Source organism: Budorcas taxicolor, chromosome 6, assembly GCF_023091745.1.
Source record: "Budorcas taxicolor isolate Tak-1 chromosome 6, Takin1.1, whole genome shotgun sequence".
In the NCBI taxonomy this organism is placed as follows: domain Eukaryota; kingdom Metazoa; phylum Chordata; class Mammalia; order Artiodactyla; family Bovidae; genus Budorcas; species Budorcas taxicolor.
The window spans coordinates 12,348,906-12,375,198 of record NC_068915.1 but is presented as its reverse complement, the minus strand read 5'-3'; the positions used below and the strand labels follow the sequence as shown (position 1 = coordinate 12,375,198).

The 26,293-nt window shown below is 40.0% G+C and overlaps 1 protein-coding gene across 9 annotated transcripts in view; it reads right to left on the bottom strand.

Moving 5' to 3' along the window:
* The window catches only part of CAMK2D (calcium/calmodulin dependent protein kinase II delta), a 319,598-nt gene that overhangs the window by 216,883 nt on the left and 76,422 nt on the right, over positions 1 to 26,293 (bottom strand). The gene's annotated exons all lie outside the window — the stretch shown is intronic.

Here is a 26,293-nt window from a genome sequence, read left to right as displayed (position 1 = left end):
AAAATAAGTAACAGAGAGAGAAGCAGAAACATAGCAGAAACACATGTTGCCAGTAAGAATAGTGTTGTAGAGTGCTCCTTATTGAAAGACCTGATTTAAACCTTACAACAGCCCTCTAAGATAGGCAATCTTATTATCCCTACTTTACACGAACAAAAACTAAGGCAGAGAAAGGTTAAGACCATAAAATTAGTGACTGGCATCTACCAATCTGCTCTTACTAACTAGTGTCACCAGACAGCCTCAAGAGACTGAGGGGGCATCTACCTAACCACCCCACACAGTTTATGCCAATTGTCCTCACACTCTGGGCTCAGAACCCCTTCACACTCATGAAGTCAATGGGAACCCCCCAACAAAGCTTTTGATTATGTGGATTAGATCTATTAATGCTTATTAGAAATAAAACTGAGACAAACTTCAAACAGATATTTATAAATTCACTTAATAATGAACCCATTATATTAACATAAGAGACTGCATTTAATTTTTAAACATTTATTAGGAAATAACTGAAACTTACAGAAAACTCAAGGACCAAGAATAGTTCCCCCAAATCCTAGGTACTGTTTTTTGTGTTTTTTTTTTTCATTTTAAAATCTTTAATTCTTACATGTGTTCCCAAACATGAACCCCCCTCCCACCTCCCTCCCCATAACATCTCTGTGGGTCATCCCCATGCACCAGCCCCAAGCATGCTGTATCGTGCGTCAGACATAGACTGCCGATTCAATTCTTACATGATAGTATACATGATAGAATGCCATTCTCCCAAATCATCCCACCCTCTCCCTCTCCCTCTGAGTCCAAAAGTCCGTTATACACAGCTAGGTACTGTTTATTCAGATATATTATTAACATTTTACCCACTCTCCATATATATGATCATGTGTATCTATACATATTTACCTAATTGACACATGTGTATACAAATAAATACATATGTTTATTAAAAAAAAAGAACCATTTGAAGGTAAGTTAATAAACATTAAGGTCCTTTACCCCTAAAATTTCAGTGTGAATTACCAAGAATTGTGAATATTCTCTAACAATCACAGTATGTTATCAACTTCCACAAATTTAACAATAAGACAATAATTTACCATTCACACTCCATTTTGTCGATTTAACCCAAGGATGTCCCTTATAGCATTTTTCTCCCTTTAATGCAAGATCCAGTCTAGGGTCAAATATGGCATTTAGTTGTCATTTCTCTTTAGCTCCTTTAGTCTGGAATATTTCCACAGTTTCCCTTTATCTTTTGTGACCTGACATTTCTGAAGAATACCATCATGTCTATTTTTCAAAGAGAATATTTCTCATTTTGGTTTTTGGTTTTGTCAAATGATCGCTCATGATATGATTAAGGCTATGTGTTCTCAGCTAGAACATTATCCTTCTCAGGCTCTCACATCTGTATGTACACACTGTCCAACCGCTCCTCAAAAGTAATGATAACCAGGTCAAGGTGCTGCTGAATTTAATTATCTTTTTAATTTTCTTTTGTAACTAAAAAGTATGTGGGAAGAATTTTTAGATCTTTTTTCATGATTTTAAGATCATGAAAACATCTTGCTCTTCATAAAAACTGCCCTCTACATTTAGCATTCGGTGATAACTCTTGCCTGAACCAATCTTTAATTTGGTGTGCTTTTGGTAACAATAGACGCTTAAGTGCTGATTTTCCAGCTCCAGCATATACAAATGAACACAAAATGTTAAACTAGATTTTAAAGACGCATCTAACACCATCTTAAATACTGCAGAAGTAACACACATAAAGCATATGGAAAGCATATGCTTATAGGAATTATAATTTTTGTAATGGAGACAGGAAAATGCAAACATGTATGCTAAACCATGTGAGCTATATATCATCTGATACACCTACAATTAAGTGAAAATGAAGAAGAAGAAGGTAGCAAAAGACCTTTATGGACAATAAGTGAGTGGTATCAAGTTTTAGCTGTAGAGATAAACACAGAATTTTATATAGCCTATTCTTATGGACTCACTGTGTCCCTATAAAATTCCTATGTTGAACTCCTAACCTCTAGTACCTCAGAATGGGACTGTATTTGGAGGTATTGTTTTTAAAGGGAATAATTAAGTTAAAATGAGGTAATTAAGGGTGGACCCTAATGCAATATGACTGGTGTCCTTAAAGGAACAGGAGTTTATGACACAGATGTGCCAAGAGGGAAGACCACGTGAAGTCACAGGGAGAAGATGGACAGCTACAAACCACAGAGAGGCTTCCAGCCTCCATAATCTGAGTAAACAAATTTCTATCATTCAGGCTTAGTCTGTGGTACTTTGTTATGGCAGCCTCTAGCTAACTAATAGACAGAAGTATTAGCTTTCCATCACTATAAAACCAAGTACTACAAACTTAGAAGCTTAAAACAATATGTATTTTTAATCTTGAATTTTCTGTGCATCTGGAACATGGGCATACTTTAAGTGAACCCTTTGTTTTAGGGTTTCTCACAAGATGCCATGAAGGTATCAGTCAGGGTTGGGGTACCATTGAGAATCTTGACTGGGCAGGATTTGCTTCTGAGCCCCTAGCTGGGGGTAGTATTTAGTTCCCCAAGAGCTGCTGAGCTGAGGGTCTCAGCTTCCTAGCTGGCCACTGACTGGAGGCTGCCCTCAATTCCTTGCTACATGCCAACATGGCAACTTGCTTCATCAAAGCCACCAAAGGAAAGAAACAGCTAGCAAAAGGAAGTCCCTATCTGTCTAGCCTAATCATGAAGTGACAACCACCACACTTGCCATGTGTGCTTGGTTAGCAGCGAGTCACTAATAGAAAGCCCAGAGATAAATCCACGCACCTTATCTTTGACAAAGGAGGCAAGGATATACAGTGGAGAAAAGACGCTCTCTTTAACAAGTGGTGCTGGGAAAACTGGTCAACCACTTGTAAAAGAATGAAACTAGAACACTTTCTAACACCATACACAAAAATAAACTCAAAATGAATTAAAGATCTAAATGTAAGACCAGAAACTATAACACTCCTAGAGGAAAACATAGACAAAATACTCTCTGACATAAATCATAGCAGAATCCTCTATGACTCATCTCCCAGAAATGGAAATAAAAGCAAAAATAAACAAATGGGACCTAATTAAACTTAAAAGCTTTTGCACAGCGAAGGAAACTATAAGCAAGGTGAAAAGACAGCCTTCAGAATGGGAGAAAATATGAGCAAATGGAGCAACTAACAAAGAATTAATCTCAAAAATATACAAGCAGCTCCTGCAACTCAATTCCAGAAAAATAAATGCCTCAATCAAAAAATGAGCCAAAGAACTAAACACATTTCTCCAAAGAAGACATACAGATGGCTAACAAGCACATGAAAAGATGCTCAGCATCACTCATTATCAGAGAAATGCTAATCAAAACCACAATGAGGTACCATCTCACAACGAGTCAGAATGGCTGCTATCCAAAAGTCTACAAACAATAAATGCTAGAGAGAGTGCGGAGAAAAAGGAACCCTCTTACACTGTTGGTGGGAATGCAAACTAGTACAGCCACTACGGAGAATAGTTTGGAGACAGAACTGGAAATAGAACTGGAAATAGAACTGCCATAGGACCCAGCAATTCCACTTCTGGGCATACACACCGAGGAAACCAGCATTGAAAGAGACACGTGTACCCCAATGTTCATCGCAGCACTGTTTATAATAGCCAGGACATGGAAGCAACCTAGATGTCCATCAGCAGATGAATGGATAAGAAAGCTGTGGTACATATGCACAATGGAGTATTACTCAGCCATTAAAAAGAATGCATTTGAATCAGTTCTAATGAGGTGGATGAAACTGGAGCCTACAGAGTGAAGTAAGCCAGAAAGAAAAAACAGCAATACAGTATACTAATGCATATATATGGAATTTAGAAAGATGGTAACAATGACCCTATATGTGAAACAGCAAAGAGACACAGATGTAAAGAACAGTCTTTTGGACTCTGTGGGAGGAGGCGAGGGTGGGATGATTTGAGAGGGTAGCGTTGAAACGCATATATTATGTGAAACAGATCACCAGTCCAGGTTCAATGCATGAGACAGGGTGCCTGGTGCTGGTGCACTGGGATGACCCAGAGGGATGAGATGGGGAGGGAGGTGGGAGGGGGGTTGAGGATGGGGAACACATGTGCAACCATGGCAGATCCATGTCAATGTATGACAAAAAACGACTACAATATTGTAAAGTAATAAACCTCCAATTAAAAAAAAATTAAAAAAAAAAAAAAAAGAAGTCACTAAGCTGGCTTACTTTTTAAGGGGAAATAGTTAGACAAGAGCAGGAACAGCAGGAAGTAAGGATTGTCAAGGCCACCTTAGAGGCTGCGTGCCACCTCTGACTACGAGGACTGAGGTTTCACGAGTCTCTTTCTGATACCCGGGTTCACGTACTTTTTCTTCCATACAATCACATAACTTAGTGATCTCCTATGACTCACAAGGCATTCTGCACTCTTCCATTGGGGGATGTTGTGACATCTCAGACATGATGACAGAACTAAAGTTTTCATTAAATGGAAATGTGTATTGCCTGGTGTGCTCCACATTCAACATCAAGTTCATGACTTTCGAGGGAGCAGGTAGGTGAGGAGGAGTTATTAAGCACCTATTATTACCAAAAGCACACTTCTGTATTCATCCTGCTAACGAGAAGAATTAGTTCTACATTTAATATTTCCTTTACTTTTCATTCAGGGGGCAACAATAATTATACATCTTACCTCATCATTCCCAGCAATTACAACTACAATGGTAAGAGGCAAAAACAGATCAAAAAAGGCAAGAAAGAGATCCATAATACTGCAGATCACCGTTTGAAGATTTTCTTTTATTATCCACACACCCTGCAGCTAGTGCAGAACCAGCTTCATTTATCATTTAATATTTATTAAAGTACTCAACCTATAATAGTTTGGCTTTATTCTTCTTTTGAAGCTCAAGTCCACAATACAAATAAACGTATAACCCTTCAGGCTGCAATCTTGTCAGGTGTGACAAGGTACATGCTGTCAGCAATATATGGTTGAAGACCTATCACATAAAAATGCCATAAGGAAAATACATCATTGTCCAGTTTAAACACAGAATAAGTGGGGACTAGTATTACCCAGTACAGAGAACTCTCGGTGTTACAAAAGTTTCTGAGAATTTTGAGAAAATGTAGTTATTTCTTCCCAGTTTTAAGGTACTTTTTTAATACTTTAACTTCAGATATTTTATTTCAAGTGAGGTCAAAAATTTGAATTTGGACTTAATGAAATACATCCTTCACTCCTGTTTCAAATCAAATTTTAATCTTTATGCAAAATAACTGATCGCAAGTGAACTTAAAGTGCTATCCTTGAATCACCTTCACAAAGCAACAGGAGTATTACTAAAGCTACATAGAGCAACAATTTACTTATCTGGTAGCATCAGGGAATGAGTTTTATCAGAAAGTAAATTTCAAACGCAACTGTCCCACAAAAATGATAAAGTTTTAAAAGGTAAACCTCTTGATTGGGGAGGGGGGATAGTCTTTTACACTGAAGATATACAATTTAATATCTTTGACACCACAGGGTCACCATTTTAGCTTTAGTTATTATTCTGCTGTATTTAAGCGACATCCTCAGAGGCCTGATGTGGTGTGAAAAGCCACAGGCAGCTACCCTGAATCCCTGTCTGCCCCGTCCCTCTGTGTGGAATCATGTTGCAGCATGGGCAATGCCAAAGGATGGTTTGGGCAGCGGGTTGAGCTCAGTCTCTAATCATCAGTCACTTACCACCTCCTTCCCCAAACGCACCCACCACCACACACAGGCACACACACGTACACACGCACGAGTGTAAACCTACAGCCTAAGGCAGGCATGGATCTGCTACGGCCAAGGTTTAACTCTTCCAGTTCCTTCTCCTTACAAAGAGATCGTCACTCTTAAAACAACCTTATATGGAAATTAAGCAGGGGTCACCCCTGAAGCCCAGGAAAATGGGAAGTTTAAAATCCAGCTCCATCCCTCGTTTCTGTCCTGCTGGCCTTCGGGACTCCCATCCTAAGCTGCAGCTTTCACTCCTCCTGGGGCTCCCATCCTAAGCTGCAGCTTTCACTCCTCCTGTCTCCTTGTTCTTCCTCGGCCCTGAGCTCCAGCGGGAGACCAGAGCCTCACATCTGTCCATTTAATCCTGCTTCTCTGGCTTCTGCACTACAACCAGCCCAACTTGATTCTCAACTTTTTTCACATTTGTTCAGTTTCTAAGAAACTACAGCCTAAAATAAGAGACTCTCCTACTCTCCTTCTAAAACCAAACCTGACTGGCTATCCATTCGCAGAAGAAGGTAGGTTAAACATGTTATGTGAACTACTGCACACAGTGTGTACTTCTGCATCTGTTTATTATCGTTTTTCTATTTCTTCACAGTTTTTTTTGTTGCCATTTCTTATTGCTTTGAGTTTCTCCAACAAGGATATAAAAATATAAAGTAATCACAAATAACCTGGCAGTAAGAATGTGAAGAGATCTTCTCTGCATAAAAGATGGACTCTAATAATCAGATTCTGGAACACTATTGTGCGGTCACTTAGATAGAAGTCTTATTCCTGGAGGTTTTGGAATTGCATTCTGAATATATTTTTCTTGTTAGAGAGATTACTTCTCGTTAAATGAGGCCTTCCTCTGGTAGAAAAATAAATTCTGTCCATTTAAGTAGGTCATATTTAAAATTGCATTTTAAGTTAAAAGGAACTATTTAACGGTTCACTTCATTACAAAACCTGGGTATGACGTATATGGATTTGAGGCTGTCATATTCATTTAACAAAAGGATTTTTAAACTCATAATTAAACATTATACTTCCACATCACTCTTTTATTTTGAACTATTTTTAATCCACACCATAAAACTGTTTTTTTAAACTCTGCACTTGACCTAGATTCTTTCTGACATCAGGTATTGGTCACTCTCCATTAGTTCTGCGCCCACTAATATCCTGGAGGGAGAGGAAGATCTCAGGTTTTAGAGCACAGCAGACAAGAGTTGCTCTCTGATTCTTCCACTTACTATCAACTGGATGTCAAAGTTCCCAGACCTCTCAAAAAATAGTTTATCAAATGGGCATAAATTATCTAGCATCAGGTATAGTATCTGGAAAAAAAAGTAGGACATCAATAAATTATAGCATCATTATTTTTAAAAAAATCTGTCCAACTTTAAAAGAACTAGATTTCTAAAAGAAAGGTGAAAAGTATACTAATTCCATCAAATATTATTCATTCTATATGCATTTTAACATAAAAATTGATTTTCCATAAAATCATATGATTATGATATTCAGGCCATTGATAACTGAAACAGTGAGAGAACCACTGATATCAATGGTCAGACAGAGACAAAATCAATACAGTCAAATATGGACAAAAACTCATAGCTATTCAATTTCATGGTGTACTCTAAACAGCTCAAAATAAAGAATACAGTCAGTGGCATCACTGATTCTATGGACATGAGCTTGAGCAAACTCAGAGATGGTGAAGGACAGGGAAGCTTGGCATGTGCAGTTCATGGGGTCGCAAAGAGTCGGACATGACTGAGCAACTGAACAACAAAAAGAATAAAAGAAAATTCTTTTATTTGCATAAATAAAACTTTTAAACAAGTTAACCAGTTACATATAAACTAATGATATTCTTTCATCCATTTCACACATCCAAAATAAATGCTGTTCTGATAAATAATTTATCATATATTATTATTTTAGAGGGAGTTGGTAGATGATATATTTGGCCTATTTGCTATATCTGTAAAGGAATAAATAGTGAAATCTGATACAACCATTCTAATGCTGCCCTGCAGGAGAAGAAACTTCCCTCTTCCACCACAATAATGGCATTCATTCAGAGACATGACATTCTATCTGCTATGAAAATAATGCTTTAAATAAAATTATGCAAATGTAAGACAAAAAAAAAAGGCTTCTGTTCAGCAGCAATTTCAAGTAGAATACAATGTTATAGAACTTTTAAAATTGCAAATAGTAAACATTAAGTTACACAAAATATTTTCATATAAATATTTAATATCTGATTATACAGAATATCTACATAGCTACCAAAAATATAGTGAGGAGGTGGGAACACTCCATTCAGACCTAACAGAAGTCTTAGGGGAGTCGCTTAGCAAGCCTCTCACTGGGTGTGGGTAACCAATCAGCTGAGGAATTTGAACTGAGCTGTTATTCCTTGGGACGGGAAGTGGGAGTGTAACTGTGTAGAACCCAGACACAGGGCTCTAAACAGGAGACTGTCGCTGGAGTGTGGATTTCCTCCAGATGATAAGAGGGTGAACAGGAAGCCCCGATGGCGCCCTTAGAGGACTAAGTGAACTCAGCCAGCTCTCCTCCGAAGTCCACAAGCTCTGATGGCACTGCCGTCTCCCTCTCAAGGGGGTGCCCCTGCCTGCCTGCATGTCCGCCGTTCTGCTAAGACGACAGTATCACTCACTGAGTGTTCTAGGACATCAGTCTAGTACTGCAAGGGTCGCCAGGAGTCCATCAGGAGAAGCAAACCAGAAGCCTAAGAAAAGAAGGGTGGTATCCAGAACAGGTAGAGAGCCAGGAAAAGTCCCCACAGAAGGCAACGATCAGGACTCGTCCACAGGAGGAGAGCAAAATGTGCCAAGGTGACACATTTAGACACGAGGTATCAGAGCTCACACACAACATATGGCTGCCTGTCAACGGTACCATTTTTAAACTATTATGTCTTAAGTGATTGTTAATATAAAAGACGAATCCCTATAGAAACAAGTTATGAGGGTACTATTCAGAACATATAAAGAATTAAAGATGTTTTCATGTATCTCTATATTAATTCTACACCAATAATTTAATCCATACAAGTTTTTTAATAAAAATTCTAATTATACTCCTGGAAAGAGGCAATGAGATAAATTTTATATGTCATTCTGCCTTCAGTTTCCACCAGTTGGTCTAGACCACAGCACTCGCCCCAGGTGCAATTTTACTTGTTTTGGAAGGAGTTGCTGCACAATTCCAAATTCCTGTTTAGGAAACAGTTAAATCACTTGAGACATGTTGCATTAAATCTTTCAAACTTACTACCAAGAGACTAAATGGACCCAGAAGGGAAACAAAACATATGCAATCCACACTGTACCATTTTTTTCCATTGGCCCAGATGATTTACAAGCAGATGCACAGTAAAACAAGAGAGCATTTACACCATGGATGTGCTGTTCATTTTTAGCTTTTCTTATTGTGGTAAACATATTTTGCTGTCCTTAAATATGTTTTTCCAACATCCGTTGGATCACTGAAAAAGCAAGAGAGTTCCAGAAAAACATCTATATCTGCTTTATTCACTACACCGAAGCCTTTGACTATGCGGATCACAACAAAATGTGGAAAATTCTGAAAGAGATAGGAATACCAGACCCCCTGACCTGCCTCCTGAGAAATCTGTTGGCAGGTCAAGAAGCAACAGTTAGAACTGGACATGGAACAACAGACTGGTTCCAAATTGGGAAAGGAATACGTCAAGGCTGTATATTGTCACCCTGCCTATTTAACTTATATACAGAGTTCAGTTCAGTCGCTCAGTCATGTCTGACTCTTTGTGACCCCATGGACTGCAGCATGCCAGGCCTCCCTGTCTATCACCAACTCCCGGAGTTTACTCAAACTCATGTCCATTGAGTCAATGATGCCCTCCAACAATCTCATCCTCTGTTGTACCCTTTTCCTCCCACCTTCAATCTTCCCCAGCATCAGGGTCTTTTCCAATGAGTCAGTTCTTCACATCAGGTGGCCAAAGTGTTGGAGTTTCAGCTTCAGCATCAGTTCTTCCAATGAATATTCAGGACTGATCTCCTTTAGGATGGACTGGTTGGATCTCCTTGCAGTCCAAGGGACTCTCAAGGACTCTCTCCAACACCACAGTTCAAAAGCATCAACTCTTCGGTGCTCAGCTTTCTTTATAGTCCAATTCTCACATCCATACATAACTACTGGAAAAACCATATCTTTGACTAGATAGATCTTTGCTGGCAAAGTAATGTCTCTGCTTTTTAATATGTTGTCTAGGTTGGTCATAACTTTTCCTCTAAGAAGCAAGTGTCTTTTAATGTCATGGCTGCAGTCACCATCTGCAGTGATTCTGGAGCCCAAGAAAAAATATATGCTGAGTACATCATGAGAAATGCTGGACTGGATGAAACACAAGCTGGAATCAAGATTGCTAGGAGAAATAGCAATAACCTCAGATATGGAGAAGGAAATGGCAACCCACTCCAGTGTTCTTGCCTGGAGAATCCCAGGGATGGGGGAGCCTGGTGGGCTGCCGTCTCTGGGGTCAGACAGAGTCGGATATGACCGAAGTGACTTAGCAGCAGCAGCAGCATGCAGATGACACCACCCTCATGGCAGAAAGAGAAGAGGACCTGAAGAGCCTCTTGATGAAAGTGAAAGAGGAGAGTGAAAAGTTGGCTTAAAACTCAACATTAAGAAAACTAAGATCATGGCATCTAGTCCCATCACTTCATGGCAAATAGATGGGGAAACAGTGGAAACAGTGACAAACTTTATTTTTGTGGGGGCTCCAAAATCATGGCAGATGGTGACTGCAGCCATGAAATTAAAAGACACTTGCTCCTTGGAAGAAAAGTTATGACCAACCTAGACAGCATATTAAAAGGTAGAGACATTCCTTTGCCAACAAAGGTCTGTCTAGTCAAAGCTATGGCTTTTCCAGTAGTCATGTATGGATGTGAGAGTTGAACTATAAAGAAAGCTGAGTGCCAAAGAATTGATGCTTTTGAACTATAGTGTTGGAGAGGACTTAGAGAGTCCCTTAGACTGCAATGAGATTCAACCAGTCCATCCTAAAGGAAATCAGTCCTGATATTCACTGGAAGGACTGATGCTGAAGCTAAAACTCCAATATTCTGGCCACCTGATGCAAAGAGCTGACTCACTGGAAAAGACTCCGGTGCTGGGAAAGACTGAAGGCGGGAGAAGGGGACGACAGAGGATATAATGGTTGGATGGTATCACTGACTCAATGGATTTGAGTTGGAGTAAACTCTGGGAACTGGTGATGGACAGGGAGGCCTGTTGTGCTGCAGTCCATGGGGTTGCAAAGAGTCAGACATGACTGAACGACTGAACTGAGCTGGAGTATGTTTTCCTCATAATTAAGTACATAATTTATTCAAAACATGAAAAGTATAAAATATTTACACATTTTTCCTTTATCTAGTTTAATGTTAACATTAAAAACAGATGACAGAATGAGTATGCATAGTAATTTAGAAGAATGTAAAAAAGAAATGTAAGAAACATGGATTCTTATGGTTCCTTTAAGCATCTGGAATATTCAGTTACTCACATTTTCCTCTCAGAAGTAACAGAAGCTAACAAAACTTAAACCTCAGAGCCTTGCAGATGCACTGGCCACCAAAAGCATCTTAACACAATCGTAAGTTTTCATAAAACTTAGCAAACAAGATGCTTTAACATCATCAGTTAGGATCATTCTTTCTTTCCACACCTTCTTCTGCTCCATCACACTTCTTGCATTGAGTGACACTGAAATGGGCGTGAACTGTTTTGAGATCTAGCTAAGGGGAAGCTGAGTTGAAGATACAGTTTTATTTGGATTTGATGATACATTTACATGGTTCCCAGTCACTTCTGGGTATAGTTATGTTCTTGCTAGTCATCCCAGTGCAGGGCTGCTACCAGAAATACATCTGCATCCAGCCGGGCGTGAGATGGCGGGACACCCTCGAAGAGGCATCATAATATAACCTTGTACTGCCATTCACCCCACAAGTAAGGACACAGAGAAGGGAGAGCAAGGTTCATTTTTTCTATTTTTCTAGATTTTGTTGTGCTTTGCAGTACCTATCAGCTTTAAAATTTATAATTTCTTGTGACTATTTTTATTTTTTTATTTTACTTTACAATACTGTATTGGTTTTGGCGTACATTGACATGAATCCACCACGGGTGTGCATGAGCTCCCTTCTTTTGAGTTTAATTTTGTGTTTGTAATTTTGTTTTCTTTTCCTTAGAATTTCCAAACTGCATAAGCTTCAGACCCTACTAATCCTGAATCCTCACTCCTTCTTATACTTATTTTTAAAAAGGAAGATAAATTATTGTTTAAACTCTAAACATAAAAAAAACAAATAAAATACTTCACAAAATGTATATTAACTTTCTCTTTTATGTAAGTATAAACTCATTTCTATTACTAAAACTGGTCATTAAAAAGTCATATACATATCAATCATGAGTGACAAACCATAGTGAAAAGATCACCAAGTAGAAAATTAGGAGGAAAAAAAAAATGGCTTTCACAGTAGAGGCTCTGGCAGGAATAAGGGCAAAATTCAGCACATCTTATATCTGTAAAAAGCTGTACTTAGTCCTTTCTATCCTAGCAGAATACCACAGATTTGAGATAACTTACCTTTATAGTTGGGGGGAAATCCCTATGTCAGATCTGGTACTTAAGCATATTTATTAAGCAGACACAAGACTCTGAATGATGTTTTGAAGGTAAAGTAACTTATTCCAGTCTAGCTACTCATGAACTTCAAATTAAACTAGAAATTATTGGTTTTAATAATAAAAATACCCATCAAATTGGAGAAGTGACACTATCATTTATTAGTGTACCCCCGAAGTAAAAAAATTCAAGGCACCTTAAGATCTTGCCACTACATATTTTAATCATATATTCCTAGTTTACCACTTACAGGTACTTTATTTACTAGACTGCACAAATATGAGATTTAATGTAACCATCTACCTGAGAGTTTTAAAAGCACTATTACGATAAGATGTTAAAATGAAAGTGTCTCAGTTTTAGCTGAAATCCTGAAAGCTAAAGGCAGCCGTCGGTTACAGGGTGCTGAGCACATATTCAGGACTTGTCAAGAGGTCAGCTGAAGCCATTCTCAGTCATGAGCCCACTGCTCATTTCCAGCTAAACTGGAGCAGATAATAAGATGCCTACGGAGAACTGCTCCAGAGAGAGTCATCAGAACACTCTGCATCTCCTCCTACCCAACACTGGAATGGAGCTAACCCCAAGGTACCGAAGTAAGGAAAGAAGGGGTGACTCAGAAATATCAGAGCAGGTGCGTCCCTTTGATTTTGAGAAAAATAAGAACAGCTACCCCTGGAATTGTAAAGCAAAGAGGTCTATCATCAGGTTATACTTCCACAATGCTAAGACCTTGTTTCTTTGTAAACAGACTGTGAGCCAGTAGGAGGGACTGATTGTTTTCTAATAGACGATCCTGAAGAGATTACCCAGGGAGGCACTGTGATCCTAACAGTGGGGTGGAATGCCGGAAGCCCAGAGGCAGGAAAGACAGCTGAAAACAACCCAAACATCCTGCCAGGGGAAGCATGGCCATCATCAGCGTAACTATCCCCAGAGGTCCCCAAGACAAATTGTTCAAAAGCCCACAAAGACGTGCCTTGCAAGCTAGTTGGCAATCTTGCATCCATCAGATAGTAGCAATGCAGATTACAACTGCGCCACTGGAATGAGACTTGCGTGGCTCCTTACAGCTCTGTCCCCAAGGGCCACAAACAGCAATCGGTGACTAGAAGGGGAAATAAGGTTTAAAAAAAAATGTTAGGTATCACACCCCTTCCCTGGTCCATGGAGGCTTTCAAGCATGAAAAAAGCTTGACTTGAGAAGTAGGGTGGGTGGGTGGGTGGGTGGGTGTGCTCTTAGTCGCCCCCTGGACTGTAACCCACCATGCTCCTCTGTCCATGGGATTTCCCAGGCAAGAATACTGGAACGGGTTGCCATTTCCTTCTCCAGGAGATCTTACTGACCCCGGGACTGAACCTGTGTCTCCTGCACTGCAGGTGGATTTTTCACCCACTGAGCCATTAACCCAAATATGAGAGAGGGGACAAGTGTTAAATATGACACTGGTCAGGACTTCTACATTTCTGAAATGAGACTGCTCTTGTGACTAAAAGGAACTGCAAAGCTCTGAAATCTGACGAAGATTTCATCAAGGACAAAAGTGAATATGTACATGGGTTCGCAGGAGCTGAGAAAGGGTAGTTTCAGTGGGAGACAAATGATCTGATTTAGATTATAAATATTTTCTTTAAAAAAATCTGCAACCATCTAGAGCTTGGATTTACTATAATATTATAAACATTATATTACTATAGTACTAAATATACTGTGAAGTGAAGTGAAGTGGCTCAGTTGTGTCCAACTCTTTGCGACCCCATGGACTATAGCCTACCAGGCTCCTCCATCCATGGTATTTTCCAGGTAAGAGTACTGGCGTGGGTTGCCATTGCCTTCTCCAGGGGAAATTCCCGACCCAGGGATCGAATCCAGGTCTCCTGCATTGTAGGCAGATGCTTTACCATCTGAGCCACCAGGGAAGCCATATATATATATATATATATATATATATATATATATATAATATATAAATATACTATAATTACTACAATTTACTAATAATATTGTCATAGTCATTTCCTTCGCATCGTCCACTCCTCTGCTTTCAGAGTACCATGTTTAGTTTCCTTTGGAAACAGAGTTATGAAGAATAGTCTAGGTTCTCATTACATGAGAGTATTTCATGCATACTTTCCAATTACCTCAAATTTTTCTAGGTAACGTACACTTTAAACACATACCATCTTATTCTTTCTGATCCTGAAGTTGTAGGACAGCGTTCCCTGGACTTAAGATGAGTGGCAGGCAGTCTTAACCCATTGTCATTCTAGATGTAAGTCTTCGTCATCCATCAGGGATGAACATTTCTCTTTTACCTAGAATGCTCCATCTCAAGTAAGTGCTGCATCATTTAGGACGTGGGTTTGGCATTGGCATGGCATTACAAACTGGGCCAGCTCTAAAGCAAGAGCTTTTTGCAACCCTGCCTGGCCCAATGCCCACAGTTTATAAGGAGGTATATTATATGCCACCTCAACTGACTCTGGTGACTGCTAAACTCTGAAAGAGGAAGATATCGGTCTCTGTGTGGTGAACTTCAAAGCTGTCAGGCAAAAAACTGTCCTGGGCTGACATGTGAAGTTAACAGCCACTTCCACGTAAATGAACAGACCCACTGCCCAGCTGCTGTAGACAGAGTGACACTGAAAACAATTTCTGATCTGTGTTAATCCACAGGTATTATCAGAATCAAAGCACAGCTCCCTAACAGCTATACAGGGGAGCAGGGGAAACCCCAGGAGCTTGCTGAGGTTTTCTGCATCACAGTTAAAAGAAATCAACAGCTAAACCTCTCCTCAGGGAATAAAACACCAGAGGCACTAGGGAGAAACCCATACCAATTGCTCCTTTAAAACCTGAGACTCCAGGAATTCTGCCAATTGACCTGGAAATGCAGGGCTGTGACCAGAGGCCAAAAGAGAGCATTCTGCATGAGCTCTCGCAGCAGAAGCCAGGACACGGCCACAGTGCACCCTGCATATCCCAATCTTGACAACTCATGCATCTCCTCCACAACAAACCTTTTCTCTTTTCCACCTAGCCTAATTATTTCTGACTTGTTGCCATCCTCATTTCTTTCACTCTAATATTATTTTTCTAAAAAATCTTATTATAAAAATGATAGATTCTCAAAATGTTCCAGGGTTCTCTTGTTCTCTCCCTGTTCCAACCCTGGAGTCAGCCATTTCTCTAAGCAACTTTGGCATCTTTTCATTTTTTGGAAAATTATATTCATAGGACAAAATCTGTTAAAACTCTACTACCCAGGGAGTTTCTGGGTGGTCTAGTGGTTAGGATTCGGCACTTTATAGCCTGGATTCAATCTCTGGTTGGGGAACTGAGATTCCACGGGCCACGAGGCATGGCCAAAACAAAACACAAATGAACAAAAACTCCACCCTACCCAGATATACCACTGTTTACATTTTGATGCACTCCTTGCTACTCTTTTCTTTTGCTGCTAAGTCACTTCAGTCGTGTCCGACTCTGTGCGACCTCATAGACAGCAGCCCCACCAGGCTCCCCCCGTCCCTGGGATTCTCCAGGCAAGAACACTGGAGTGGGTTGCCATTTCCTTCTCCAACTCTTTTCCTTTGCATATACCTAAATATGACTTAAAGTTATGTATAAGCAAAGGAAAAGAGTAGTGTATAAAGGATGATTTAAAAATCGTTCTTTTGTAGACTGGCCCCCCCCAGGCAATTGCTTTAGAACAGATGTGTGACTGACTGACTGGTTTGATGAATGATAAAAGCCTACAAACCAGAATTTGGGGAGAGGGAATATCCCTTCCAAATAAAATACATTCCAATTAGACCATTGTGTGCCCCTCTGTACAGTATCTGTCAAAACGATGTGACTAACTGGCTCCTCAAAACACTGAGTCAGCCAGAAAAGTTCGTTATGGTTTTCCATAAGATGTTATGGAAAAGCCCAAATGACCTTTTTGGCCAACACAATACTTGCATCAAAGGTTAAGTTCTCATGCAAACAAAGGAAAATGAATTACTCAGATCTTATGAAATGTTTCCTTGAATTAAGTGGTTCCCCCTGCCCCAATAATTCAGTCTATTTTGTTTATTAAAGACTTGGCACCTAGCCCGTCTTCTACTTCACCCAGAGTCTGTCCTCACAACATGGCAGGCTACTTCCACACACACGCGGATAACCAGTCACAGGCTTCTGTTTCCTTGGCCTCTCCATCCAGTGATCTTCACCTCCACTCCAGTCTGGTTGCCACTCGTGCAGACAGTCCCTGAAACTTGGGCATCCTCCTCCGGAATCAGGAAGGTAAAAATTCAAGTCTCTAGCCACCAACTGCTCACTTTCCAGAATGTTCATTCAACACTTCCTAGGTAACTCTTCTCAAACCACCAGGAAAACGAGGTCACCGAGTCCTCTACTTTTCCTAATCCGTCATTTACTTTCCTCCATAGTCCTCTGCGCTCGACTCCAGCCATACGGGCTGACCTTCTTTGAGTTCTTCATAAATGCCATGAATTCTTCTGCCTCAGGATTTTTGTGCAGGTATCTCACCTGCTGGAAACTCACTCCACCTCTTTTTGATTTATATTTGGTTATTCTCCACATACTAAAACAAGTATTTTCTCTTCAAGGAAGCATTTTTCTAATAGGTTGCAACTCCTTATTATTGCTCACACATAGCAAAAATTCCACTTCATAGTTATTTGCCACAGTTTATTTTTTATTTAGTTGTAAGATCTTTTTTTCTTTTTTAATGATCTCTCTGCAACAAATGGTAAGATCCAATAAAACAGGATATGTCGATTTTTGTTCACCATTCTATACCCTACATCTAAGACAGTGTCTGGCACATAGAAAATAAGCAATGAAATTTTACTGAATGGATTTGTGAATAAACAGGGAAAAATAATATAGAACAAACAGGAAAACAGAAATAAAAATAAGAATAGAGACTGCTCCTGATACAACTTGGCTTACTTCCTTCTCCAGGTGGCCACAGAGATATGAAGATAACATAGTCAGTATATCCAGAAGCTGTTAGAAGAGTCAGACAAGACTCTTGAGTAAAAAAGCCCTGTGTCAGCACTGGCCATGGGGTGAGAAACGAACCTAGAGTCTAGAAAATGCAATGCTTGTTGGATTAAGATGAGGATACTCATCAGATTATAAGAAAGCTATCATTGAGTTTAGTTTATATATCTGTACACACACACACATACGTATATATATATACACATACATATATGTATCTATATACAAATTGTAGGTCATAAATTAAGGAGAGTTATCATTCAAGTAGAAATAGCCCCATGTGTAAAAAGTGTCTTTCATGGTGTCAGAAAACAAAAATCGAAAGGGGATCTCTTACAAGGTTATTTATGTAGGAAATACGTATAAATATGCATTAAAGAGTATCTTGACTCAGATTCAAAGATCTTCCAAAGCTCTTTTTTAAAACAACCATGAAAATAATAGCTAAGTGACAGGACAGCTATCACTTGGTAAACTTTCAAACAAATGGAATCCTTCATAATTTGATAGTTCTGGGCAGCTGAAAACCAGGTTGCCTGAGGGTTAAATGAAAGAAACGCTTTCTGCTTGAGTAGTCATTAGAAGTTTTTGTAACAGAGTCCTGCGAAGGAGCTGCTTTTAGCAGCAGACCAGTACAATTCATGCAGAGGCAGCAGGTGGATCAGGGTGCTCTCCAGCAGATTGGGGCGGGGGGTGGGGGGTGGGGGGAGGTCCCTGGGCCTCTCTGAACACCAGTCCCCTTGGCTGTAAGAAGTGAAATCACAGTACCACAGGACACATGCAAGACTCCAAAGTCTTTTAGGCTCATGATGTCGGTGGGCTAGACGAAGACTTTTTCCATTTGTATGATTCTGTACTAATTCTGGGATTGTTTCTTGTTTGTGGTTTGAGTTTGTTTCTTTGTTTTTTTGGATATGCGATTCTTAGAAGTCTAGGTAGAGGCAAAGTACATCTAGCCCAAGGGAATTTCCCTAGCCTGATATTTTTAAAAATATGTTTCAGTATAAAATAGGAACAGAAAACTACATATGCCATAAGTATATTGTACAATGATGTTTCGCACAATGAACACACCCATGAAACCAGCATCCAGATCAAAAAACAGAACCTAATCAATACCCAGAACCCTCTGATACTCCTAGACCCCACCTCCCACATCACAGTAACCGCTATCCTGACTTCAAATCACATAGATTTAGTGTGCTTTTGTCCTTTACATAAAACGAATAACATGGTATGCACTGTGCTTTGGTATTTCACACCTGGAATACATTCCATTCATGTAATACTGTTCTGGGGTCTGATGTTAGCAATACCATTAAGAGCTGAAAACTTGTTAAAATGGATGAATGGGCAGATGCAAAAACAAATAAGGAAATATGAAGGTCAGTTAATGCTATAGAGGTAAACTTTCAATGGCCTGATGTCACTGACCTAATTTACTTTCTATCCACAACATAAATAAATAGTGAACAAAAGCAAAAGCAGCTTGTATTTACTAAACACACATAGGTCAGAATTCAGTCTCTTATCCTCTTCTCTTCTGATACATGCTACTGTCATTTAAATGCTTCCTTCTCCAAGCCCCTTTTCTTTAAATTCTTCTCTATGTGTCTGCCATGAGACTAGTTACATTTTTCTCAGTCTCTGCTTCTTTGCTCTAAGTTAAAAAATCAACAATAATCAGGAACCCCCTGGTAGTCCAGGGGTTAGGACTCCGCGCTTTCAGGGCTGAGGGCTCGGGTTCAACCCCTGGTTGGAAACTAAGATTCCACAAGCTGCGGACTGTGAACAAAAAAAGAAAAGAAAAATCAACAATAACACATGAAAGAAAACAGAAATACTGAGTCATATCCTTTAACCACAGATAGAGAGAAATGAAATTTTTTAAAAGCTACATTGAGTTTTGACAACTTTCAAAATATGAAAAAAAAATTCAAAATATAAAAAAGTAAGACAAATCTCTAAATGCAAATTTGAAATTAAAGCACAAGAAAGGAGACATCAACTCCCCCATTACAATATAAAATTGAATTTCTTAAAAATGCCCAGCACATATTCTTCATAATAAGATCAATTCCATAGTAGCTGTCAGACTCACTGTTTTTTGTTTTTAAGTCAAAGATAACAATACCCAAACCACTGAGGAAGGAATAAAGAAAAAGAGAGAAGGAAGAAAGGAGAAAAGAGAAGGCCTCAGTTATACCCAAAATGATGTATTTGAAGAATAGCTAAAGAACACTTTAAATCTCTCTAATGAACACAGGAAAAAGCTGTAATATTTGCTGTTTGTTTCTTTGCAAGGACTAATAGTTAATTATACAAAAAAAACTTAATGAAGATGTATTTAGGGATAAAGAATGGTGATTTTAAAGCTACGACTTACTACAAATATCACTAAAAGAACTAAGGACTTTACTTGTCAAAGGCTTCGCTCATGTCCAGTAAAAAAAAAAATCCTATACCGTTAATCTATATGAAAATCACAAATCTAATAGTGACTGAACTTTTCTTTTTGGGGTATCTTCATTTAATATGAAAATATTACTTCCAAATTAATACATTACAGAATATGACACAGCTTATTATTAAAAAGTGTATTCATCTGTGACTTGAGGAAATTCCTTCTACTAGTCCTGTCTTCACACGCTTAAGCTCTTCTCACTGACCAAGTTCTGTGGAAATGGAACCAGAAGCTATTTAGAGAGATCAGTCTCATAAAAGAAAGGGGAAGGAAGGAAGATCAGACAGAGCGAGACATGAAACCGTTAGGCAAGGCCAACAGGCCTTGGCTCACTGGACCCAGGACAAGGGATCTCTGCAGCTGAAGCTAACGCCTGCCCTCTTCCTCCACCCAGCAAGGCCCCCCTCCAGCAAGGCCTACCCCAGCGTCTGCCACACTTCCTTAACAGCACATGAGCTTAAAAAAAGCTTAATAGGTTCAAGAAACTGGGTGAGACGAGAGAAGCGAAAGGACAAAATGAGAGCAACTCCAGGGTAACTCCCTTTAGGAGTCACGGGGCTGAGGGCTGCTGCTTTCACAGATGAGGACACTGAGGTCCGCAGAGATGGCAATCTGCCTGGTCACACAGAACCAGAAGAGAAAATGTTTTCTGTGTCATGGGAAAACCTGTCCTTGGCCTGAATGGAGGCGACCTCCCATTAGGAAACGGAGTGATGGCACCATCCTGTGCAGGGATGTAAGACAAGGGAAGGCCTTCTAATGACAGGTCTGCCCCTTTCTCTGGAGCAGTGCTGGGCAACTGGCCGGCATGGTATAATTAATCTTCACCATCTCCCTGTGAGATAGGTAGGTTACAAAGAGCATAACCCTAAATTAAGAGCCACTGAGAATGAAATACAAAAAGGGTTCTTGTAGTTTCCCTTTAATCATCCAGTAAATTAAGGAAGCACCAGTAGAAGATCAGGTATCAGCTCCCTGCTGACCACATTCTCCGAGGCAAATACAATAGCTGTACTGCAAGCTGTACTTAAGTTTAACCTATTTCTTCTCCTTTCCTTCCTCCCATCTATCATAGATGATACTTCTATATAAAAAATGAAAAATGAGATAAACTGTACATTCAATTTTCATTGCAAAGACAGTGATATGCCCAATCCCAGCAGGTCATTCAATAGCCACAGAAAACTACAAAGCTGTTCTGAGAAATAAAATCTGGCCTTAAATTTTATCCCAAGTTCATTCCAAGCTACATGTACAAGGATCATGTGTGCTTATTCGCTCAGTTGTGTCCAACTCTTTGTGACCTCATGGACTGTAGCCTGCCAGGCTCCTCTGTCCATGGGATTCTCCAGGCAAGAATACTGGAGTGGGTTGCCATGGCCTCCTCCAGGGGATCTTCCCAACCCAGGGATCGAACCCAGGTCTCCTGCATTGCAGGTGAATTCTTTACCGGTTGAGCTACCAGGGAAGCCCAAGAATACTGGATCGAACCCAGGTCTCCTGCATTGCAGGTGAATTCTTTACCGGTTGAGCTACCAGGGAAGCCCAAGAATACTGGAGTAGGTATGCTATCTCTTCTCTAGGGGATCTTCCCGACCCAGGAATCAAACCGGAGTTTCCTGCATTACAGGCAGATTCTTCACCAGCTCAGCTATCAGGGAAGACCATATGAGTGACCATATCAAGAGTTAAAAATCATAGATTAATACCTGGTTAGTCCACCATTTAATCAAATCCTATATTAAGATTTAAATAAATGCAAAATGAAATATTTAGACAGATGGCTTCCATTTAAAATATACCCCATATAAAAAAAATGGCCTTTCCATTTAAAATTTGCTATTCAATTAGTTTTGCAATTTCAGTATGTTTGTTTCCTTGCTGCTGCTGCTAACACGTGTCTGACTCTGTGTGACCCCATAGACGGCAGCCCACCAGGCTCCCCCGTCCCTGGGATTCTCCAGGCAAGAACACTGGAGTGGGTTGCCATTTCCTTCTCCAATGCATGAAAGTGAAAAGTGAAAGTGAGGTGGCTCATTCGTGTCTGACTCTTAGCAACCCCATGGACTGCAGCCTACCAGGCTCCTCCGCCCATGGGATTTTCCAGGCAAGAGTGCTGGAGTGGAGTGCCATTTCCTAGGCAAGGCATATTTCTGAAACTGAAATTCTCAATCCAGTGAAAGGAAGCAGGAGATGCAGGAACTGTGGACCCGAATTGGAATCCTGCCCTTACTTTCTGGGGCCATGGCTGAGCTTCCTTTTCTGTGCTTACATGATGGAAGATGAAAATGCTTTATAGGACAACTGAGAGACTTAAATTAGATTGCATGCATGGAAACTTCCATCACAGAACATGAGATCAATGTTTTAGCTGTTTTGATATGGGAAGAACAATACATTAGATCTTTGCTTAATAATTCCTAAATATGAACTATAAGGTAAATGAGAAAACTACACACAGAGATCTTTATAAATTGATTTAAAAATATTAGGTCCCTTAATTTTTCTAAAGTGCAAAGTATTTTCATTTAGGTTCATTTTTTAAATTTGTAAGTCTTTAACAATTCAAATCCCTAATTTATTGCAGCATCATTCAGACTTTAATTTCTAGTCCAACACTGACTAAAATTATAGCACAATTATGAGTAGGCCACGTTTTTGTTCTTACTTTTTCCTTCTCTGCTGCTGCTGCTGATGCTGTCGCTTCAGTTGTGTCTGACCCTGTGTGACCCCAGAGACGGCAGCCCACCAGGCTCCGCCATCCCTGGGATTCTCCAGGCAAGAACACTGGAGTGGGTTGCCATTTCCTTCTCTACTACATCACAAATGCCTAGAATTCTCAAAAAAATCTCCATCTCTCTAACCCTCTGTTCTAGTGAAACCATGCGAAGACCTTTAATTTGGCTTTTATTTTCAATTAGAAATAATGTCATCTTTAACGTTTAGTAAAGAAAAGTGCTCCTCCACTGTTTTTACTAAATGTTTCAATTCAAACATTCTTCAATTAAAGTCAAAATAGTCATCAAAGTTTTGCTGGATCAAAGAAGGGTTAAAGTACATGGTGCTCTGTGACTGTAATAAACCTCACTGAATTCACTTCTTTAGAGAAATAAAAGGCTCTTAGTTTCACCATATTCAATCATCTGCCAGTTTCTCTAAATGTACTTGAGTCAGATGATCTATAATCAAGAAAACAGAATGAAAGGGGGTACTGAGGAATTAGTCAATGCTCATCCAACATCTGGAAACTGACTTTCTAAATTAAAGTGAGTAGAAAAATAAGAAGCAAAATGTTTTAAACACAACTTGTATGTGCTGTTTTATTCCATTCATGACATTTAATTGGCAACCTCAACTCCCAAGAAATGGGCTGTGTGCACTAATTTTTTCCCACCCCCCTCTTATCATACCCAGACAAGAGAAACTATTTTAAGTGGGTGTAATGGTTTGGTTTCAGGCATTTCAAAATCCTCCACCACCTGCACAGGGAACTCTGAGAGCGCAGTACCCAGGACATGGCAGTGGGCCTGAGGGCTGAGTCTGCTTAGGAGATGGTCACACGAGATCAGCAGGGGGCCTGGTACTCCCAGCACCTGACATGCTTTCCTCTCAGTAGAGGCTGCTGCCAGATTCTGGTTGCCTTGACCTTCTTGCAATTCTAGGAAGCAAACTGATTCAATGTTTCATTTAATTAAATACTGACAATATTTCTTGAGTGCCACCCATGAATCTGGCTCTATGCTAGGTGTGCTGAGGATACAAAGACAAGAAAAATGGATCCCAGACCTCAAGAAGCCCTGCAGGTCAAGAAGGAAAAACAAAGATAGATAAACAGCACCATACAGTGAGGGAAGCACCCAAGCAGAGTTACACATTAAGGACTGTGGGAACAACAGGTGAGAGAAAAAGAGGTGAAGTCCCATCTGAGCTTCGAAGAATAAGTATGGGTTTTCCAGTGAGATAATGATGAAGCAGATTCTAGACAAAAAGCATAGCATGACTAACACTACAGAGTCAGCAAAAAAGTATTCGGAATGTTTGGAGAAGAGCAAATAGTTTCATATACTTGCTGTGAACAAAGACCTCAAACATGAGCTAGGGAGAACCTTAAAGAGCTGACAAATTACAGTTGACCACTGAACAACACAGGTTTGAACTGTATTAGTCCACTTATATATACTGATTTTTATCTTAGTAAATATTACAGCAATATACAGTTTGCCATTTGTTCTATCCACGGATGTGGAGGAACCTCAGACACAGAAGGACTGTAACTCACACAGAGATTGTCACTGCACACAAGGTAGGCATCTCTAACCCCCTTATGCTGTTGAAGGGTTAACTGCAATCCAATACTGGGAAGATGGGAACCATGCTGCAGAGAATGTGGGCTTTAATTAGAAGGGTGAACTAACAAGGGTGAACTAACAGGGTTTTTTGTTGTTTTTTTTTTTTGCAAGGAAGTATAATACAGTGGTTACGTACAGAGATTCTAGAGTTAGACTGCTGCTGCTGCTGCTGCTAAGTCACTTCAGTCATGTCCGACTCTGCGCAACCCCATAGACGGCAGCCTACCAGGCTCCCCCGTCCCTGGGATTCTCCAGGCAAGAACACTGGAGTGGGTTGCTATTTCCTTCTCCAGTGCATGAAAGTGAAAGTGAAATCACCCAGTCGCGTCGGACTCTTAGCGACCCCATGGACTGCAGCCCACCAGGCTCCTCTGTCCATGGGACTTTCCAGTCAAGAGTACTGGAGTGGGTTGCCATTGCCTTCTCCAGAGTTAGACTGCCTGGGTTCAAATACCAGCTCATCCACTTACCACAAGGTTTGTGACCTGGGGTAAGTGCTTTGACCTCTTTGTGCCTCAGTTTCTTCTTATAAAAAATGAGGATATTAATAGTACCAACTTCATGCAGTTGTAGAGAGATTTTTATATAAGAACAGAACAGTGTCTGGCATACAGTGAGCAGTACCAAAGTGCTGGTATTATTTTAGAAAAATCAAGTTGATGGTATTACAGAGTTTGAAACCAAAGAAAAAAAGATTGATTATAGGCAAGGATTTCAATTAGGAGACTAATGAATATTGTATCTGCAAAAATTAAAATTCATGAAGACATTTCTCCAAACAGAATAATCATGTATCATCGAAATTAACATATAATCAATCCAAAATATATATACACATACACATAAAAAGTTACTGTTCATTCATTCCAAATGAGACACAAATAAATGCATGTGTGTCTCCAAATTCCCAGGCAAACTAACAGATATTTCATGTTACAAGTTATAAATATACTCCCTATAGCCAACCTAGTAGGTATTGTATGTATAAATGTAATTTAAAACTTAGTAACTTGGAAAGCAGAAAAGAATGAATGCTTCTTTCTTTGTGCATCTGGGATTCGCTAAGAATGAGGGGCAAGAAGATCACACATCCTCTCCGAGACATCTCCCAGGCCCAGGACTAGAGACGAAATTCAGCAGGAAGAGGGTAAACATATGGCTTCCCAACTATCCTTTTTGGCTAGCAAGTCCCATTTACTGGAAAAGCTTCAGAAATCCTTACCAAAAATCCATTTAAAATCCCAAAATTCTACTTCTCAGAAAAATAATATTTCTCTTCAGTCTAGAAATAACATCCAGGCCTCAAAGTGCTATACTGTCATTCCTTCTAAAAATAAACCGAGCAGATCAAAATCTTGAGGTCAGTTTCAAATACTGTGCTGCAGCAGCTTTAGAAGCTGTGGCCCCACGGTATCCCACTGGAGGCGGTGGGCTCCCTGAAAGGACAAACCTGCTCGTCCTCGTCTCTGATGCACACACCTGCAGAGAACCAGCAGCAGAGAACTGGACAGGCCTCAGAGACAGCAGAGGCCGAGCCAAGTCCTTCACTCTGTTTGACTGCCTTTAGTAAGGCGCACCCGGAGAGAGCACACCAATGAAAGGACAGATCCTTCAAATACAGTAGCTTTTCCAAATGGCAGCTGAGCCCATCTCCCAGAATCCTGTAAATGTCCAGGGCCTGCTATCCTGTGTAAGAGCCCCTGATACCACCTTACATGGTTTGAACAGTTACATATATAACTTACATTCAGATTTCAGATAGGAAACTCATGAGCTTATAGAGGACAGTAAAATACATCTATCAGCTATGAAAATAAACAAAAATAGGCAATGTGAGGCTTCCTTTGTGGCTCAGACAGTAAAGAATTCGCCTGCAATGCAGGAGACCCAGGTTCAATCCCTGGGTCG